The 22,803-nt window shown below is 32.9% G+C and overlaps 1 pseudogene; it reads left to right on the top strand.

Annotated features, from left to right (window-relative positions):
* Positions 1–493: 493 nt before the first annotated feature.
* LOC124096327 (poly(A) polymerase alpha-like) lies at positions 494–13,876 on the top strand (annotated as a pseudogene).
* The last annotated feature ends 8,927 nt before the right edge of the window (positions 13,877–22,803 follow it).

Below are 22,803 nucleotides of genomic sequence, written 5' to 3'. Positions count from 1 at the left end.
GCAGCTAAGAAACAGAAAGAGGAAGAGATTGGTGTCCCATGATTCCCTGCAAGGGCAAGGGCAAAACCCCAATGACCCAAGATCTTTCACTAGGCTCCACCTTTTGTTTTTTCTTTTCTCTCTCTTTTTTTCTTTTTTTCTTGTGTGTATGTGTGTTACTATGTATTGAACCCAGGACCTTGCACTCTCTGGGGAACTACTCTACCATTGAGTTATATCTCAACCCTAGGCTCTACCTCTTAAAGATTCTACCACTCCCAATAGTGCCACATGGCCCAAGGACAAAAACTTTAACACAGAGACTGTTGGGGGACATTTTATAGCTGTTATGGTTTGAATCTAGAAATGTCCCACTAGAAGCTCATGTTTTGAAAGCATGATCCCAAAGGCAGCAATGTTCAGAGGTGGGGCTTTTAGGCTATAATGAGAGCTGAAACCTCATCAGCATATTAATCCATTTGATGAATTAATACTTTGAAAGGATTATTGGGTGATGACTATAAAGGTGAGTGTGGCTGGAGGAAGTAGGACACCCAGGATATGCCCTTGATGATCACATCTTGTCTCTGGCTTCTGACTCACTCTACTTCCCAGCAGAGTGAACTGAGCATCTTTTCCCTGCTGGGCCCTTTGCCATGATAGTCTATTTCTCCTTGGTCCCAGAGCAACAGCTGCCCATGGACTGAAGGAGCCCCAAATAAACTTTCCTCCTCCAAGTTGTTCTTGTTAGGTATTTTGGTTATAGTGATGAGAAACTGACTAACATAAGATCCAAGCTATAGCACAGATCTTGCTTTTGATATAAAAAATAACAACTTTTTGGTAAGTCCTAGGTCCAAATTATTTTCACTTTGTACTTTCCCTAGAAATTTTATAGTTTTAGGTTTCACATTTAAATATATATATATATATATATATATATATATATATATATATATATATATATATATATTTAGTTGTAGTTGGACACAATGCCTTTGTTTTATTTATTTATTTTTATGTGGTGCTGAGGATCGAACCCAGGACCTCGCCTGTGCTAGGCGAGTACTCTACCTCTGAGTCACAACCCCAGCCCTAGGTTTCACATTTTAATCTAAGTTCCAGTTTTGCTTAGCACCTATTATATTTTGGATCTGGAATGTTCCCCAAAGGCTCATGTGTTAAAGATATGTTCTACAACTCAAAACTGTTCAGAGGTGGGGCTTTGGGGAAGTGATTGGATCATGAGAGTTTGAACTCATCACTGTGTTTATGCATTGATAGCTGAATGAAATACTGAGAAGTGGTGGAAGTTGTGAAAGGTGGGTTGTGGGATCTAGTTGAAGGAAATGGGTACACAGGGGCATGCCCCTGTGAACCATACCTTGTTTTTGATACCCACCCCCACCACCCACTTTCCCACACTTCTTTGTTGCTGCGTGCTGAGCAGCTTTCTTCTGCTAGGTCCTTCAGCCATGTTTGTCCTCACCTAAGGCCGAAAGCAATGAAACCAGCTCATCATGGACTGAAACCTTTGAAGTGAGCCAAAGTAAATCTTTTCTCCTGTAAGTTGTTCATGTCAAGTATTTTGGTCACAATGATGAAAATTTTTTAAAATTACAATTATTTTTGCTCACATTGGACTTTGCCTTCATATATATATATATATATATATATATATATATATGTTTTTTTTTAAAACTTACCTATGTCTACAACAAACATGATTTTTTTTGTAGATTAATTTAGGAAAAAGTGACATCTTCATTATGTTGAGTCTTCCATTTCATGAATGTGGTATCTAAATATTTAGATAATTGAATTCTTTTATCAGCATTTAAAAATTTTTATCATACAGAATTAAACCTGTAAATTGCATTGAGGTTTTGATTTCTGTTTATACTTGTTTGTTAATGGTATCTACAAATAGTACATCACATGTCCTGTGACCTTATTTTACTTACTTCTTGAGCCTAAGTGATTTTTATTTTGTAGCTATCTTGGGTTTCCTATATAGACAATCATATTTTATACTGAGAGAGATTTTTATTCTCCCTTTTAAATTTCTACACATTTTATTGATTATACCCTATTGTTATGTTTAGAATTGCTAATACTGTGCAAAAAAAGGTTGGTGAGGGACGATATCTGTAACTGTTCCTAATCGTAAAGGAATGCACTCATGTCTTTCAATATTGTTTCTCTTTATTCTAGTATAAGTTTTTAAATAAGTGTAGAATTTGGTGAAATATCTTTTCTGCTTCAGTTAGTGTGACAATGAGACTTCTTTTATTTGGCCCTGTGTGGGAAAAGAAGAGTGGGAAAGTGTGTGGTTGGGGGGTGGGTATCAACAACACCTTTTATTAGTTTATTTGTTTATTTTTGGTACTGGGATCTGAACCCAAGAGCACTCTACTTTTGAACTACATCCTCCTTTTCTAAAAAGTTTTTATTTTGAGACAGGGGACAGGGACTTGCTAAATTGATGAGGCTGGTTCCTAATTTGCAATCCCATTGTCTCAACCTCCAGAGTCACCAGGATTATAGGCATGTGCCACCATACCTGACTTACTGTGCCTTGTTGTAATGGTGAAGTACATTATTGAATATAGAGATAGCCTTGAATTCTTGGAATAAATGATCCAATGTATTTATAGTATATTAATGTTTTTATAGGTTATTATATTCAATTTGCTAAAATTTTGGAGGGGTTTTGTTTTTAAGTTAATAAGAAAAACTGGTTTTAATTTTGGTGTTAAGATAATACTGGTTTCATAAAATGAGTTACAAAGTATTCTTTCTTCTTTGTTTAGAAAAGGTTGTGTAAAATTAGTACTAATTTCTTTCCTTAAATGTCTAGTAAAATTATCCTTTGAAATTATCTTGACATGGAGATTTTCTTTTTTCAGAGCTTTTAATTAAAAATTCAATTGCTCTAATAGTTAGAGGACTATTCAATTTATTACATTTTAGCTGACTTTTGATATCATGGCTTTTTTTAAGTTTAATTCTTCTAAGCTATAGTATTTTAAAATGTAATTTTGTATGTAGAATTTCTTCATCACCTTTAAAAATATATATATATATATATATATATATATATATATATATATATATTAGTTGTAGATGGACACAATACCTTTATTTTATTTGTTTATTTATATGTGGTGCAGGGGATCTAACCCAGTGCCTCATGCATGCTAGGCAAGTGCTCTACCACTGAGCCACAACCCCAAACCCATTTATCACCTTTTAATGGTTGAAAGAACTGTTCTGACATTCTCTGAGTCATTACTCACATTGTTGAATTGTATCTTACCTATTTTTATTGTTGGCATTTTTAGATTTTTATGAGGGGCCTATCTGATACAAGAAGGAAGCTAGTGTGTGTGGTAAAATCACTTGAACCAAGTCTTAGATTAAACTGGGTTTTGGTCTTTTGTGAAGAGTGCTTGTGTTATCCTTCTAGTATCCTCTCTAAATGGATATATGCATATACCATCATGTATGTATTTTGGTTGCTTGCATAAAGTTCTTTTTTCTCTGTAGTTTTCTGTTTGAATTATTTTATATAAACTAATGAATACATGTTAATATTATAAGAGTAATGAAATAATGTTTCTTAAAAACAATAGTCACTTTTTATTGCTTTCAATTGGCATATAGTCAGAACTTTTTAAATAAAATGTTCTAAAATAAGGGCTTTAAAAATGTTGACTGCATTTTATTTTTAAAGTTGGCATAGAGTTTTCATTTTTAAAAAGTTGCTGACTAACATTTGGGACCAATTAGCAATCAGGCAGCATGTAATTTGGAAGTGAAATCCTGCTGCGTTAAATTCTGATCCTTTTAATAAGATGTGTCTAGATGAGCTTGATTGTACACTATCAAAAAGGTCAGTATTTATTATGTAAAATAAATATGAAATATGGTTTGAGGAAGCCAAAAGGTCAACCTGACCAAAATTCTGTTTTTCCCATCAAAACTTTAAATCCTCAACATTAGAGTCCTTCTGAAGATGTAAAAAATTTCCACCCAATAAGATGGCTTTAGGTAAAGTGTGAATAAACGATGTTAATTAAATGGCATTCATTGGCATTATCTAACACAAGATTTAAGCTCCATTCATTCCTACCCAGGATAACATATAAGGTGTTTTCATTACCTCCAAGGATACACTAAGCTCACAACTGATATCTCTTTGGGCATTAAATAGCAAATATTTGCCAAAGGTCTTCTGGGTCTTTAAAATTCTCAAAATCATCAAAAATTATATGTGCTGTTATCCTTTCAAGACTTCTTCAGGAATCTCAATATTGAACTGTATCTAAATATGTCAGATGATATTGGGAGTCACATATTTCAACTATGTAATACTTTCCTAGTAGGATAAACTAAATACCTTTGTCACAATTTTTCCTTACCACAGTTAGACTTTTATGTAACACAACAGCCTTAATAATAAAGGGTCATTATTAAATTTTATTTTTTTCATAGTAACATACCCCAAAATTAAATTTTTCTTTCTTTTTTTTTGACAAAGATGGGTGGTATAAATTTTAGCATATTTGTATATATATGCAACAACCAGTACAATTAGAATAGAATTTTTCCATCACTCAAAACTGTATCTTGGGGCTGGGATTGTGGCTCAGCGGTAGAGCGCTCGCCTAGCACGGGCGGGACCTGGGTTCCATCCTCAGCATCACATTAAAAAAATAAAGGCATTGTGTTGTGTCCATCTACACCTAAAAAATAAATATTAAAAAAACCTATATTTTGGTCTGGGGATGTGGTGCAAGCAGAAATGCGCTCGCCTGGCATGCGCAGGGTGCTGGGTTCGATCCTCAGCACCACATAAAAATAAAGATGTGTCTCCACCGAAAACTAAAAAATAAATATTAAAAAATTTCTCTCTCTCTAAGAAAAAAACCAACCAAACAAACAAAAATAAATAAACAAACCTATATCTTGTGAGAATCCTTTTAAAAGGATCTTCCCCAAACTTCTGGTAAACACTCATCTGTATTTCTGTATTTTGTTTTTCAAAAAAAAGAAAAGAAAAAAGTCATAGAAATGGAATCATACTGGGTGTAGCCTTTTCATACTGGTTTCTTTCACTGAGTAAAATGCATTTGAGATTTTTTTTTTTCCGAGTCCCTTAGTATTGCTGTAACAAAATACCTGGGAGTGAATAACTTATCATGATAGAAATTCAATTTTCATTGTTTTGGAGGATGGAAAGTCTAACTTCAAGGCACTGCCAGGATGTGTCTAGAGACGGCTGTTCTCTGCTTCTGGCATGGAACCTTGTGGCTGCATCCTCCTGAGAGGAAGAATGCTATGTTTCCACATGGCAGCTGGTAAGAAAGGCAAAAAAGGTGAAAGCTTGTCTCCTCTGACCCTTTTATAAGGCACTGATCCTTTCATGAGGATAAAACTCTGGTGACTTAGTCACATCCCAAAAGGCCACACTTCTGGATAACCTCAAAATTAAATTTCAACATACAAGAGATGTACGTGAAAACTTTAGCAGGATTCATCCCAGTGGTTGAGTATATCAATTTTCCATTATGTTTATTGTTGAATAGTGTTCTACTGTATGGCTCTGCCAAGTTCATTTATCCTTTAAACCACTGAAGTACTTTTGGATGATAAACAATTTTTGATAACTATTGAGATATTTATTATTTTCTAAACTTTTCAACTTTGTGGCCAAATTTTTATTTATTGTTTTCTTACTATTGCATTTTAACAGTTCTTTATATCTGAAATATTTATTTAAATATTAAATATTGACATTCATCAGATGTGCATGTGTATGTGCACATACATATATATGAATAAACTGAAAACAGATTCTTTGTCACACACATGATTTAAAAATATTTTCCCTCAGTCTGCAGCCTAGATTTTTCATTTTCTTAACATGTGTCTGTTGTGAAATCAAATTTATCATTCTTTATGGATTATTCGTTTGGTGTCATGTCTGATAGTTCTTGGCTTAATCCTAACTCACAAAGCTTTTATTCTGTTTTCTTGTATGACTTTTGAAGTTTTGTGCTTTGCACTTATATTTGGATCCATTTCGAGTTAATCTTTTATAAAGAAGGAGATGCATATCTATTTTTTTTGCTTCTTGCATGCAGATGCCAAGTTTACTATGACATTTCTCAAAAAGAAAGCTGATGTCACCCAATTATCTTTGAAACTTTATAAAAAAATTAGCCATTTTTGTGTGAGTTTGTTTTTGTAATTTATATTCTATTCTATTATCTTCTGTTTTCTAGAAATGTAAAAAAAATCTAAATCTTCTGTTTTCTAGAAAATGTTTCATAAAATGTTTCATAATTATTCTATTAATCCATGTGTCTTTCATATCACTAAAATTATGATTTTTTAAAGAGAGAGAGAATTATTTTTAATATTTATTTTTTTAGTTTTCAGTGGACACATATCTTTATTTTATTTTTATGAGGCGCTGAGGTTCAAACCCAGCTCCCTGCGCATGCCAGGTGAGTGTGCTACTGCTTCAGCCACATCCCCAGCCCCCGAAAATCATGCTATCTTGATTACTGCAGCCTTATAATAAATGTGAGTTCTTCAGCTTTATTCATTTTTTCAAAAATTCTTTGGGTACTTTAGTTATTTTGTTTTTCTATACAAATCATGTTTTCCATGTCTGCAAACAATTCTGCTTCTATTTTGATTGATATTTGTTGAATACACAGATACACCTGAGGATAATTAGTGTATATACTCTATTATCTTTCAAATGATGAACATAGTGTATCACTTCATTTATTTGTCTTTTAAAAAAATCTTAGTAATGCATTCCACTGTTGTCGTGTATTTAAAAAAAGAGTAAAATCAATAAAATTCTTACAAATATATTATATATCCTATACATGTTTCAGTAGATTTACAACTAAATAATTGTCTTTTTTAGCACTATTGCAAACTATATTTTTTCTTAGATTCCATTTGTAATTTTTTATTGCTAGTATACATAAGCTTGATGAATTTTTATGTGTTCTCTTTGCATTGCTAAACTCGCTTCTTAGTGCAATTATTCTCTTTGCAAATACAGATTTTTTTGATCCATATGTTAGTTTTTTTCCTTCCCATAATTGTACTGGTTCCACCTCCCAATACAACACTGAATTGGAGTATGGAGAGTGGCACCCTTGCTTTTGTTCCCTGTCTTAGGATCAGAATACTATATTTTCACCATTAAGTATGATACTAACTTTAGATTATTTTAGATACCCTTTTCTTCTGGTTAAGCAAGTTGTCCTTTCTTCCTAATTTGCTAGTAATTTTATTGAATGGGCATTGAATCTACCATTTTTTTTTTCTGGGACAATACACATGATTGCAGGTTTTTTCCCTTCTTTATACCATTATTATGGCCAAATGTATTGATTGGTTTTCAAATATAGAATCAGTCTTAGATTCCCACAATAATCTCTGTTTGGTCTTTTTTGATTGAATTAATTTTTCTTATACAGTTTTTTTTTTGCCTGATTTTTCTATAAGTAATGCTAGCCTCATAAATGAGTTGGGAAATATTTTATCTTCTGTTTTCTAGAAAATGTTTCATAAATTTTATTATTTCTTATGGGCCAGACAAATTTTGCTTTGAAATAGTTTTACTGAAAATTCAATTTCTTTAAGAGTTGGGGGATGGTTCTGTTTATTTATTCTATCATGGATGAGTTGAGGTAGTTTTGGTTTCCAAGAAATGGTTCTTTTCAATGAAGTTATTGAAATGTTTCTTAGGGTTGTCTGGTTTGTTTTCTTATTATACTTCAACATTTGCAAAGTATATAGTGATGTCCTCTCTTTCAATCCTAACATATATTTAAGAATTTAAAGTCCACTTTCACTGATAGCTATTCCTAAATTATAATATTTCCATAATTTGAAGGAAATAAATATGAAATTTTTATATTCTAAAATTAATAGGTCAAGGAGGCATTTCTTTCCAAGATTCTCCTACGATTCCTGGTCCAGTGACTTTGATTATTAAATGTCTTTTAGTTTTCTATAATGAGAGAAAATGCTTTACTAAAATTTTAGTTGGTTTATCTGGATTTTCTGTAAAAATATTCCTTTAAGAGTTCAGAAATAACTTCACTCTGTAAATATTAAATAGAACTTAGCCAAATGCTGTAAACCACACTTTGGGTGAATATCACCAAAACTAAAGTTTTTCTAAAATAGTCCAGCCTAGAAAAGCATGCCAATCCAAAACATCATTGATGGCATACATATTATCAATGTAGAAACTAGAAAATGCATTTAAAACATTATAATTTGGCAATAATTTTCTTTATTTTGAATAAACTTTGGAAACAAGGCTTCATTTCAATTTTAATAATTTTCTGTATTTTATAAAAACATCCATTTGAGCCAAAATAGATTTATAAGAACAAAACTGTCTTTCACTATATATGGTATGAGATGACCACTCCTAATAAACTGCCCACAAATCTATCACTACCTTTCATTTAAAAAACTGTACAATGAATATGTTTTCTTCTGTTCATTCCTCTTCTAGGGAATCATTTCCAGAGTTAAAATAGAAATGCCATCTCTCAGCATGTGTATTTTATTTGATTTTTTTTCTTTCTTGTAAAAGTAGACTCCAAATACATCCATTCCTGGCTTACCATATTTCTGTATCAGATATTGCTCTAGTTTGAGCTTCCTCTGCCATCTTCGATTATTGATTTTTAGTAACTGAATTTCAGTTCAATCATTCTTTTAATCTTCTTTTAATCATGTCACATTATATCTATGAAACCTTCTTTGTATTATTTCTAGATCAATGATGTCAATTTTAACCTTTGTAAGTACTAGTGTTGATACTTCAGTCCTATTTAATTTTGGTATTTTTTAATTAAAGTCTGAAGTGTGAAAGTTTGATATCTCTAAAAACTTTACCACCTCGACTACTCCATATATAATTGTCTAATAGTCTCTGTGTGTGGTAATTTCCAATTATGAAATGCCTTTGTTTTCTTGTTTTTGTTGTTTTCTAAAAAGTTGAAACTCATGTACTGTGAAATATTAGACCACGGGAGTGGCCTGACCAAACAAAATAACTTCCAATTTAGAAAAGCTTTAAAATGCAATGAAACAAGGTAAAGAATCAAATATATTAAGCAAATTGAGGGGTTTTTTTCTTGAAGAGACTATATGTGATCAATGGTATATAGGTGGGTAATTATCTCCATGACTGGGAACACTTGGCAACATCTGGAGAAAGTTTTGTGAAAACTGGTATGATGCTTACCCTGAAAATCCTAAATAAACCGTAATAAAAGTTTAAGTGATAAAAGCAGTGTGTAAGATTGCAGGATATAAAAATTCTATCAAAAATAAATGACTACAGATCAATTTCCTGCATGACAGTGTGAAGAGCTCTACTGACTACTCCCTACTAAAACTCATAAAAATTATCTTGAAGTAAACAGAAGCCTCTGAAAATGGCCCTTTGGGCAAATAGCAAAGAAACATCTAATCATGAAGACTTAGAAAATTCAGAAGAAAGTGAGTCTGTGGCATTTGAACCAAGACCTCTCCTTTCCATCCCTATCCTAGTTCAGTAAGACAGAAAATCAACTCCAGATTGGTATGACATAGAACACAGAACACTTTCTACTCATGGATCTCAATCAATTGAGATTTGTTCTTCCATTTTTAGGTTCTTTTTGGTTTAAGATGACAGAAATCCATTTTGACATAATTACACAAGCATGGAATATATCTTGTTCTAATTCAGACTGCAGTACCTCTCCTTCTCTATCCTTCTCCCAATCTACTGCTCCCATCCCTCTATTGATCTTTCTGCTATTGACCCATTTTAAAAAAAAAAAAAATCAATTTCTTATGGATATATATGATGGTGAGATACACTGTGGTATATATATGTACAGAAGGTCTTTGTTTTTCTTTCTTTTTTTTTTGGCATCAGAAATTGATCCCACAGGGGCTTAACTGAGGCACATCCACAGCCATTTTTAATGTTTTATTTCAAAACAGTGTCTTGCTAAGTTGTTTAGGCCTTTACTATGTTGCTGAGGCTGGCTTTGAACTTATGATCCTTTAAACTTACCTCAGTCTTTAAAATTGATGGGATTGCAGACATATGCCACCATGCCTGACCAGAGGATTTCCTTACTGCGATGAGTTGTTCTTAAGCGTTTCTCACCTTGACCCTTTCTTAGGTTAAGTCCTAGGTATGTGTGGTCAATAACTGGTAGGTTACTTTGGCCCAGTCTACTTCCATGTCTACTCTTTCCTGCTATTGGCCCACTGAAAATACTGGAACCACAAAGGCCTTCCTACAGTTCCATGCCAAGAAAATCTAGCCAAGAACACCCTACCACTAAGTTATTAGAATGGAGTGCCACTCCAAGAGAAAGGTGCCATTGTCCTCACACCTACTCCCTAGGCGAGGACCCTGGTCAGTGACTTTTCCTCAGGTGGAGTAAGAAGCAGGCTGTAAGACAGATAGTTCTTTCAAGAACTAATTTAAAGAAGAGATTTCATTTGACAGAAAGTCTAGAACATTATAATGCTAAAAAAAAAAAACTGGGAAAAAGTTGGAGCTTATGATGTAGAAAATTGGAAGGAAATTCATGGATTTAATGAACACACAACCCTAAGTAACTTTGACTATCCTAAAGGTATACCTCCTTAAGGGACACAGCACTGGGGAAGGAAATACTTTCATTAAAATAATCCAGCCAGTCTCTAAAAACTTAAAAATTACATAACAGCAACAAGCCCTGGTTGAGAGGAATATCAGAGATGCTATGATATATTGTATATAATGTTCAACAACCCACAATGAGGCATGTACATGAAAAAAAATGGCCCATGCACTGTAGTAGGCAACAGAAATTGCCTTGAAGAACAGATGTTGGTTTTAACAGGAAAACATTTCAAAATAGCTAATAAATTGTATTTACAGAACAAAAGGAAAGATTGATTAAAGAAGTAAAGTGTCATTAAAATATCACGTTGAATAGAGAATATCAATAGATAGGAAAAAAATGTAATGAATAAAGAAAAATAAATACCAGAGTGACTGAAGAGTAGATGAACTAGCCAATAAAGAATTAGCAAGATTATGCAAACTGAAGACACAGGGAAAAATAAGGAAAATGAAGACAACTTGAGAGGACCGTGGGGGTATAGATACCATCAAACACACCAACATACACATAATGAGAATACCAGGGGAGTGGAGAGAAAGCACAAAAAATATTGAAAGAAATAACTGAAACTCTCTGAAATTTATTGAGAAATAACAATAATTATTAAATATAGGAATCTTGATAAACTTCAAAAAGACCCATAGACATGTCATAGTGAAAACAATGAAAATTAAATACAAGGAGAAAATCTTGAAAACAAGAGAAAAGTCATGTTTCATTTACAAGGAAATCCCAATAAGATTAATATCTAACTTCTCCATAGAAACAGTGCATGCCAAAAGTAACAGTACAGCATATTTAAAGTGCTCAAAGAGAAAAGTATAATCAACAACTCTGTGTCAAACAAAGCTATTAATTATTCACAATAAATAGACAATGAAGATTTTCCCAGAATTAAATTGAGACAATTCTAGTAGGCCTGACTTACTAAAAAAAAAAAAAAAAAGTGAAGGGATTTTTTAAGGCTGAAACAAGTGACAACAGAGGATCATTTGGATCCACATGAAAGTAAAAACATTGATAAAGCTAATTAAATTGTAGAGTATACAGGATTCATGCTACATTGGTAAATTTTAGTTCTTAAAAACAAATAAGCAACATCAGAAAGGTAGCTCTGTGAAATGATGGGTATGTTCATTTGCTTCACAATAGTAACTTTTTTATTTGCTGTATACCTAACATCTTTCACAAAGATATTTATTTTTTAAAAATATTCAATCTATTAGGAATATAAAACAACTATAAACACATATGAACTCAATAACACAAACCCCAAATCCATAGAACATTCTAACAGAAATGAAGGGAGAAATAGGCAAGTCATGAGGTTGAGGCTTTGATATGCCAGTTTCAATAATGAGTTTAAAAATAAAACAGAAGAATTTCAAAGTAGAGGGCTATCTACTATCAATCAGTGCACATTCTCTGTGATAGAACATTTACTAATACATAAAACAAACTTCAATGAATTAAAATATAGCTAGAATGTTGCTGTGGTATTGCTCAGGCACTGAGTTCAGACAAAGAGGGAAGAGGAGAAATGCTAACATCCCTGAGCAAAGGCAGGAATGGGTTGGACCCAAAGCTGACACTTCAGCCTCAAGAAATTATACCCAGGATGGTAGCTCAGGCTTTAAGCAGGGTCGAGCAGGGGTGAGTGGTAACTGGGTAAGATCACAACAGTGGCCACACAAGTACTATGGTATTACTTCTATCAGTTTAGAAGCACTTAAGGAGACTGACTGCATTCTTACACAGAAACCACCTTGAGGTTTTTTAAGACAAGAAAGGGCTGCAACACAGAATTTCAATTTTGTGGTAAATTAAAGAAGCTGGTGAAAGAGTAAGAGAGATCAGTAAAAGCAAATTATTTTGAAACAAGAAAAAGTGAAAAAAAAGAAAAAGTTAACCAAGTTTATTGATTTTTAATCTTCTGTGATCTGTAAATGAAAATGTTGGAGGAAAAAAAGTTTACTTTTGGATCTTACAGATTAGGAGTACTTACAAAACATGCTGATATTGATACATTGTGTGTTGCATCAAAACATCTTAATTGGAGTGGTTTTATTTTCACCCCATTCTATGATAAATTAAAATTACTGGAAGAAGCAGAAGATTTAAGAGCTGTGAAAGAAGCATTTCTACCAGTTATTAAACTGTTTCAATGGGATAGAGATTAATATTTTATTTGCAAGATTATCCCTTCAGACTATTCCAGAAGACATGGACCTATGAGATGACAGTCTGCTTAAAAATTATAGAAATACAATGGATATGGAGTCTTAATGGTTGCAGGGTAACTGATGAAATTTAACTCAGATATTGACAGCTTCAGGTTAGTTCTGAGAGCTATCAAACTATGGACCAAATGCAACAATATATATATCCTTGGTGGTATTTTCTGGGCTGTACTAGAAGCAAGAACTTGCCAGCTTCATCTAAATGTACTAGCATCAACTGTTGCACAAAAACATCTTCCTGGTATTTTCTAAATTGGAGTGCCCAAATCCAGTGTTATTCAAAGCCTGAAGAATGCAATCTTAAATTTGCCTGTATGGGACACAAGGGTAAACCCCAGTAATAGGTACCATCTTATGTCTATAATTACACCAGCTACTCACAAAAAAGCTTCACATACAATGTGTCCATTTCAACATGGTGGATCACAGTTGAGAATTTTAAAAAATGTCTTTCTATCACAGATGAAATTGTATATGTTACAGAGTAGTCCAAACTATTTGAAGCTCCAAATGTTTTTCAAAGTTACAAGCATTATACTTTATTTTTAGCAAATGCACCAACAGAAAAAAAATGCCCAGAATTGGTGAGCTTGGTGGAATAAAAAATCTGAATCCTGGTTTGAAGTTTGGAGAAGAATGCATTTATTACACTTGGCTCATGTGAATCCCCAATCATCTCCAGCACCCACAGAAAATCCTGACAAGGATAAATTTCCCATTGTGTGAGCAATTGGGTTAGGGTTTAAAAAAATAGAAAACTCTGAAAGTCTCACTGTTCATCTCACCTATGATATTCAGTCTCTCACAGACACAGTTTATAGGTAAACAATAAACAGCATGATGTTTGAGGTAGATATGAAAATTGCTAAAATACGTGCAATAAACTGCAATTTTATGTGTTTTATTAGAAAGTATAACTATTTTTAGATTTTGAGCTTGATTTTTTTTCCTAAAGGATTTCCATTATCATTAATTATTAAAATGGACACTCTTGTGTAGTGGTATACTGTTACACTTCAGAGAAATGACAAGAGTACATCTAGTTTGGCTCCTAAGAGGTAGCAGTAACTCTAAAAAATGAAAGTGAAATGTCAAATCTAGGGTATACATTTGATATTGAAAAAATAATTAGAAAATGCTTGTTTTTAATGGGGTTATGATTAAAAAGTGACATATTGATTTTATTTATAGAATTGTTTTATAGCATGTATTAATCAGTGATTAGCCAGCAAATGTATTTCTTTGAGTTTATTGAAGCTCCATATTTTTACCTTCAATATATTGTTTTCAAAACAAATTTAAAAAGCTTGTAAAGGTTCCCCTAATTTCCTGTTAACTTGTATGAACAAAATGGAACTTATTTCACAAAAACCAAAATTCCAGTATTTTCTTAAGCCATGGTGTGAAACCAATGACCCTATTACTACATGGCACAGAACACTAAAGTTTGGTTCCAACATTAAAACTTTAGGGTGATTAAAACATAATGCTTGTGGAACATGACATCCATCTTGGATGGCCATTTGATCTTTAAATAAAAGGAATTCATACACTGTCGCGACCCCTTGCCCGCAAGGAAGATGCAACTCGGGAATCTTCTTTCAGCAGTTTATTCAGGCCCTTGATATTTCTTCTTCTCCTCTCTCGGATGCCCCTCCCAGCCTTAATAAAGCATCCCAAGCCCCAATGCAAAGCTGCCGTGTGGAGCTTTCTCACAGGGTGGTGAAAAATCATGTGCCAACTTTCCCAGATAAGAAGTTGTTTGTCACAGACCACAGCGGAGCCAGCGTCATCTTGTAATGGCGACCATAATCTGCAGAAACGGCAGAAGCGGCTCACCACAATACACTCCACAGAACTTCTCTTCCTGTCAATAGTATATTGATTTTCAGTTTTAAATGTGGGCAAAAAAGCATTTTCTTCAAGATTTTTATTTTTAAATATTTTACCAAAATTTGTCAGTAAATTTCACATAGAGAAACATTTTGAAGAACATGTGTAGTAAGCAATTAACATCTAATCAATCAGTTTTCTACACAGTTATTTATTTTGTTTTATTCCATCAAAAGTTTATGAATTTCTTTCTTTTAAAGAAAATATTTTTTTTTATAATTCAGTGGCAGAAAATCCATCTTTATGAAGTATGAAGGATGTCAGATGGTCATAAACTTACTATTTCTTAATCTGGACAAAGTAAAGCCAACACATTTTTATGATGAGCATTGCTAGACTTCTGTGACACAGGTCATTTTCAGTTACCCTTCTACCTCCCAGCTACTCACTGCCTGTGTCACTAATCTTCACTTCTCCTCAGTCTAAATTCTGGAATCCCTCATGCATCAATTCCTGGACCTCCTTTCCATTGTGCATTATCCATACAAATTCATCCACAGTGAAGGAGTGCTCTGCTCTTCTACCTGATTCTCTCTGTACCACTAGTTTGTAGGAGCCCTGACTGGGCACTAATGAGAGGGGAAAGGAGAGAGAATTTTACAAATTCTCCATTGTACTCCATTCTATCACATGTACATCATTCATGTTGAACTATAATTACTTAAACTCTTCCACTATCCATCTAAATTAATTTTCTGAAGAAGTTGAACTGTAATCTTTCCCCTTTAGGCTATGCATTAATTGAGGTTTTCTTTCTACCATGACTTTTTAATGTCTAGTGCACACTATTTCTACTTCCCACATCCTTGCTCTGCACAATCACCTTCTTCCTACCACCTAAGAAAACATGTTCAACTAACCAGTGAAGTGCACAAGGTGTCCATGTGTTTTGTATACCTTCCGTGTTAAAATTGCCAAGTACAGACCTAGTCTTGTCATTTTGTTTACACAGTGGGGGAAAATTTTAGTTTATGAAGCATTTCTTGTAAGCATCCAGGTTTTTCCAGGCTGGAAACCTGGACCTTTTCCGTGTAATGACTCTCTAATTCTGTTTTTTGTAACCGGAAAATCAGACTGTTGCCATCACATGATGTATGTAGTACATCTCATGATTGGAGTTGGCTTTGATTTTTAGTATATGTAATCATATTTTTCAAGAGCTATTTTGTAAACAGAAGATGCAATTCTCCAATAAAAAACACAATAAAATTTTTAGAAAACAGCAAAATTATTTAAAGATATGGAAACAATGCAACATATATTTTGTAGCTACAATGGCATAAAATTAAGATCTAACAGAAGATGAATTGAGAGGTTTATAAAAATGTGAAAATTAAACAAAACACTCTTAAATAATCAACAAGTCAAAGAAAAAGTCAGGAACTTTGAATTATTTTTGAGATTAATAAATTGAGATATGATATTAAAAATTATGGGATACAGCAAAAGCAGGGTTTAGGGGAAGATTCATAGCTATAAATGCTTAGTTAACAAAGAGATAAATAAATTTACCTTCTACATTAGATAGTGGATAAAGAAGGGGGAACTAATCCTAAAGGAATCAAAATGAAGGAAATATATAAAGAATAGTCTGGTTGTTAATAAAATAGACAACAGAAAATTAAAAGATTAGTTTAAAAATCACATTTACAAGTCTTAACCTTCATTACAAGAAAACAAAGTAGAAGATTCAGATTAATAGAATGCTTTTGCAGTCAAAACACTGAAGAAACTAGGAAAAGAAGGTATTTTAATTGTAATTTCCCAGAAAAATAAAAATAATGGGCTATTCATATACACACATACAGTGTGCATATAAAATATGTACATATATAAAATCGCATTATATATTCACATAAATATATAATAAATATTTTATGTTATATAAAATATAACCATATATGTGTATATATCAAGACCACAAAAGGTCATCTTTTCAAAAAATGTTGTGGTGACAACTAGTTGTTCACATGCAAAAGAATGAAGTTAAATCGCCACCTCATTCCATGCCACATGTAATAATTAACTACAGTGGATTAAATATAAAAGTTAAACCTATAAAATCTTAGAAGAGAGCATGAGGTAAATTTTCATATCCTTGGATTTGGCAAAGGATTCTCAGATGTAACACATCATGTGTAGAAAACAAAAACAACTGATAAACTCTACTTCAGCAAAATTAAAAATGTACTTCAAAGGACACCATTAAGAGCATGAAAAGACAAATCATAGAATGGGATAAGGTATTTGTGAATCAAGTTTCTAATAAAATATTTGTTTCTAGAATAGAAAACATTTACAGCTCAATAATAAAAACATGAAATACCTAGTTTAAAATGGTCAAACTATCCTAATGGAAGTTTTCCAAAAACTATACATATGGTCAAGAGAATTGAAAATATATATGTGCACACAAATTTATACATAAATATTATAGCAGCATAATTCACAAGTGCCAAAATGTGGAAACCAACCAAATGTCCATCACTGGAAATATGCATAAACAAAATATGGTGCATTCATACAGTGAAATATGTGGCCATATCAGGGATGAAATACTGAACATTTTATAACATTGATGAAACTTAAAAACATGTTAAATAAATACTATACAGACCACAGAAGACAACAAAGTATATATGATTTCTTTTTTGGTGGAATATGACTCTGCTATACTACTCTTTGGTATCTATCCAAAAGAATTCAAGTCAACATACCATAGTAATTCATGTATATTCATGTTTATAGCAGCAACATTCATGATAGTCAAACTGTGGAATCAACTTAGGTGTCAGTCAGTCGATTGATAGATACCGAAAATGTGCTATATATACAAAGTGGAGTTTTATTCAGCCATAAGGAAGAATGAATTTATATTATTTATAGGAAAATGGATGGAACTTAAGAAGATTATGTTAAGTAAAATAAGCCAAACTCAGATAGTCAAGGGCCCTGTGTTTTCTCTCATGTGTGGAAGCTAGAGAGGAAAAAGGGAAAGAAAGATGAGGGAGAATCTTATGAAAATCAAAGGGAGGTCAGGAGAGTAGAAGAAAGAGACCAAGAGAAAGGAGGCTGGGAGGAAAAGGAGAATTGAGGAATGATATTGGCCAAATTTTATTATTATACTGTGTCCATGTATGAATATTACAATAAATCTGACCACTATGTAGCATTATAATGTACCAATAAAAATGCATGGACAATGCAGTTGATGAAATGTCAAAGAAGAAGTTCAGAAGGTTCATAATTAAAATGATATCTGAATTAAAGAGTGACCTAAATGAGCAAATACAGGCAAAAATTGATCACTCCAACAAAGAGATAAGTGAGCAAATACAGACAACCGTTGATGACATCAATAAAGACATAAGGGAACACATACAGGTAGCCAAATATTACTTCAAGAAAGATATATTCTGAAAAAAAATCAGAAATGCTTGAAATGAAGGAAATTATAATCCTTGAAATGAAGGACATAAACTAATCAAAGGAGAAACCAAGTCAAGTTAAATAAAAAAAAAAAACCTCAATAGAAAGCATCACCAACAGATTAGATCACTTGAAAGACAGAACATCAGAAAATGAAGAAAAAGCATATAATTTAGAAAATAAAGTTTACCATACAGTGAAGATGGTAAGAAACCATGATCAGAACATCCAAGAATTATGAGATAGCATTAAATGATCAAGAATTATTGGGATAGAGGAAGGCACAGAGTTTAAAACCAAAGGAATGCTCAATATTTTCAATGAGATAATATCAGAAAATTTCCCAAATATAAAGAATAGGAAAATCAAATACAAGAGGCTTATAGGACAGCAAATGTACAAAATTATAAATGATCTACACCAAGGCACATTATAATGAAAATGCCTAGCATATCGAATAAAGATAGAATCATAAAGGCTGCAAGAGAGAGGAATCAGATCACATACAGATGGAGACCAATTTGTATCTCAGCAGAGTTTTCAATACAGACCCTCAAAGTCAATAGATCCTGGAACAACAACCAGGGATCTCATATCCAGCGAAATTAAGCTGGATTAATTTAAATTTGATGATGAAATAAAAACCTTCTATGATAAGCAAAAGTTAAAAAAAATTACCACTAGAAAACCTGCACTAGAGAACATCCTTGGCAAAATATTCCATGAAGAAAAAGAAAAAACAACATTGAAAATCATCAGAGGGAGGTATTAAACTAAAGGATAAACTAATCAAAGGAGAAACCAAGTCACATTAAATATCAAAAGTGAAAAAAATGGCTGGGAACAAATCATGTTTCAATAATAACCCTGAATGTTAATGGACTAAATTCACCAATCAAAAGACATAGACTGGAAGATTGGATTAAAAAAGAAGATGCAACAATATGTTGCCTCCAAGAAACTCATCTCATAGAAAAAGACATCCACAGACTGAAGGTGAAAGGTTAGAAAAATCATACCATTCACATGGACTGCAGAAGCAAGCAGGGGTTTCCATCCTCACATCAAATAAAGTAGACTTCAAGCTAAAGTTAATCAAAAGGGATAAAGAAGGACACTACATACTGCTCAAGGTAAGTATACACCAACAACACATAACAATTATAAATATATATGCCCCAAACAATTGAGCATCTTCATCAAACAAATTCTTCCCAAGTTCAAGAGTCAAATAGATCACAACACAATAATTCTGGATGACTTTAATATACCTCTTTCACGACTGAATGGATATTCCAAACAAAAGTTGAACAAAGAAACTATAGAACTCAATAATAACTGACATATATAGAATAATTCATCCTTCAATGAGCAAATACACTTTCTTCTCAGCAGCACATGAATCCTTCTCTAAAATAGACCATATATTATGCCACAAAGCAACTCTTAGCCAATATAAAAAAGTAGGGATACTAGCCTGCCTTCTATCAGATCATAATGGAATGAAATTTGAAATCAATGATAAAATAAGAAATAAAAGCTACTCCAACACTTGGAGACTAAATAATATGCTACTGAGTGAACAATGGGTTGCAGAAGACATCAAGGAGGAGATTATAAACTTTTTAGAGTTGAATGAGAACCAGATACAACATAGCAAAATCTCTGGGACACTATATAAGCAATTCTAAGAGGGAAGTTCATTGCATGGAGTTCATTCCTTAAAAGGAGAAAAAGTCAACCAAATAAATGACTTAACATTGTATCTCAAAGCCCTAGAAAAAAGAAGAACAAATCAACACCAAAAGGAGTACAGGACAGGAAAAAAATTAAAATCAAAGCTGAAATCAATGAAATTGAAACAAAAGAAACAATTGAAAAAATCAACAAAACAAAAAGTTGCTTCTTTGAAAAAATAAATAAAATTGACAGACCATTATCCATACTAAAAAGAGGAGAGAGAACTCAAATTACTAACATATGTGATTAAAAAAGAAATATCACAACAGACACTACAGAAATACAGAAGATAATTAGAAATTATTTTGAAAACTTGTATTCCAATAAAATAGAAAATATCGAAGGCATTGACAGATTTCTAGAGTCATATGATTTACCCAAATTGAATCAGGATGATATGCACAATTTAAACAGATCAATTTCACATGATGAAATAGAAGACACCATCAGAAGCCTACCAACTAAGAAAAGCCCAGGACAGGATGAATACACAGCTGAGTTCTACAAGAACTTTAAAGAAGAAATAATAGCAATATTCTTCAAATTATTTTGTGAAATAGAAAAAGAGGGAGCACTTTCAAACTCATTCCCTGATTTTAAAACCAGACAAAGACACATCAAAGAAAAAAAACTTCAGACCAATATATCTAATGAACATCAGTGCAAAAATTCTCAATAAAATTCTGGCAAATCAAATACAAAAGTATATAAAAAAGATAGTGCACCACAAAAAAGTAGGGTTCATTCTAGAGATGCAAGTATGGTTCAACATACAGAAATCAATAAATGTAATTCATCACATCAATGGACTTAAAAATAAGAAACATATGATCCTCTCAATAGATGCAGAAAAAAGCATTCAACAAAATACAGTACTGCCACAGTCTGGCTGCAGCAAAATAACCGGGGGGTGACGAATAACTTGTGTACGTTGATACAGCAGGAGTGGGAGCCGTTTATTGCAGGACAGGAGCAGTATTTATACATTCCACACAGCTTATCTAATTAGCATAAACTAGATACATCAGTCAACCAATAAGGAATCTCCACACTTAATGGCTCGCTTTTGTTACTTCTCAAACCACTCCCTCTGGCATTTTGCCAGGCGCCATCCAGACTTGTTTACAGACTCTAACACAGTACCCCTTCATGTTCAAAACACTATAAAAACTAGGGATAACAGAAACATATCTCAATGTTTCTGTTCCATCATTCTAAATGGAGAAAAATTGAAAGAATTCTCTGTAAAAACTTGAACAAGACAGGAATGCCCTCTTTCAACATTTCAGTTTAACATAGCTCTTGAAACACTAGCCAGAGCAATTAGATGAAAAAAATTATACTGATATGGACAATGGAATATTACTCAGAAATAGAAGAGAATAAAATCATGGCATTTGCAGGTAAATAGATGCAGTTGGAGAAGATAATGCTAAGTGAAGTTTGTCAATCCCCATAAAACAAATGTCAAATGTTTTCTCTGATATAAGGTGACTGACTCATAGTTGAGTAGGGAGAGGGAGCATGGGAGGAATTGAAAAACTCTAGATAGATCAAAGGGGTGGGAGGGGAAGGGAGAGGGCAAGGGGTTAGCAATGGTGGAGGAATGTGATGGACATCATTATCAAAAGTACATGTATGAAGACATGAATTGCTGTGAGCATACTTTATATACAAACAGAGGTACAAAAAATTGTGTTCTATATGTGCAATAAGAATTGTGATGCATTCGGCTGTCCTGTATTTAAAAAATAAAGCATTTTTAAAAAGAAATTATAGTGATATGGATAGGAAAAGAACTCAAATTAGCACTAGTTGCCAACAATATGATTCTATACCTACAAGACCCCAAAAAATTCACCAGAAATCTTCTAGAACTAATAAATAAATTCAGCAAAGTAGCAGAATATAAAATCAACACCCATAAATCAAAGGCATTTCTGTGTATCAGTGACAAATTCTGTGAAAGGGAAATGAGAAAAACTACCCCATCTAAATAGCATAAAAAATTAAATACTTGAGGATCAATGAAAGAGGTGAAAGATCTCTACAATGAAAACTACAGAATGCTAAAGAAATAAATTAAAGAAGACCTCATGAGATGTAAAGATCTCCCTTGTTATTGGATAGGCAGAATTAATATTGTCAAATGAGTATACTCCCAGAAGCACTATACAGATTTAATGCAATTACAATCAAAATCAAAATAACATTCCTCATAGAAATAGAAAAAGCAGTCATTAAATTCATCAGGAAAAATAAGAGGACTAGAATAGCTAAAGCAATCCTTAGCAAGAAGAGTGCAGCAAGTGGCATCACTATACCAGACCTTAATCTATACTACAGAGAAATTGTAACAAAAACAGTGTTATTCGAACCAAAATAGACTTTTAGACCAATGGCACAGAATAGAGGACACAGAGAACCCACAAAACTACAATTATCTTATATTTGACAAAGGTTACAAAAACATACATTGTAGAAAAGATAGCCTCTTCAACAAATGGTGCTGGGAAAACTGGAAATCCATAAGCAACAAAATGAAATTACTTCCCTATTTCTCACCATGCACAAACTCAACTCAACATGAATCAAAGTCCTAGGAATTAAACCAGAGACCTGTGCATAATAGACATAAAAGTAGGCCCAAATCTCCATCATGTCAAATTAGGCCCCTGCTTCCTTAATAAGTGTACTATAGTGCAAGAATGAAAATCAAGAATCAATAAATGGATGGATTCAAACTAAAAAGCTTCTTCTCAGCAAGAGAAACAATCAGTGAGGTGAATAGA

The sequence above is a fragment of the Marmota monax genome, unplaced genomic scaffold, assembly GCF_021218885.2.
Source record: "Marmota monax isolate L192 unplaced genomic scaffold, Marmota_monax_Labrador192_F-V1.1 WCK01_AAM20220418_F8-fsc00004, whole genome shotgun sequence".
Classification (NCBI taxonomy): domain Eukaryota; kingdom Metazoa; phylum Chordata; class Mammalia; order Rodentia; family Sciuridae; genus Marmota; species Marmota monax.
Note: the sequence above shows the minus strand (reverse complement) of the source record. Positions and strands in the feature narration are given on the sequence as shown.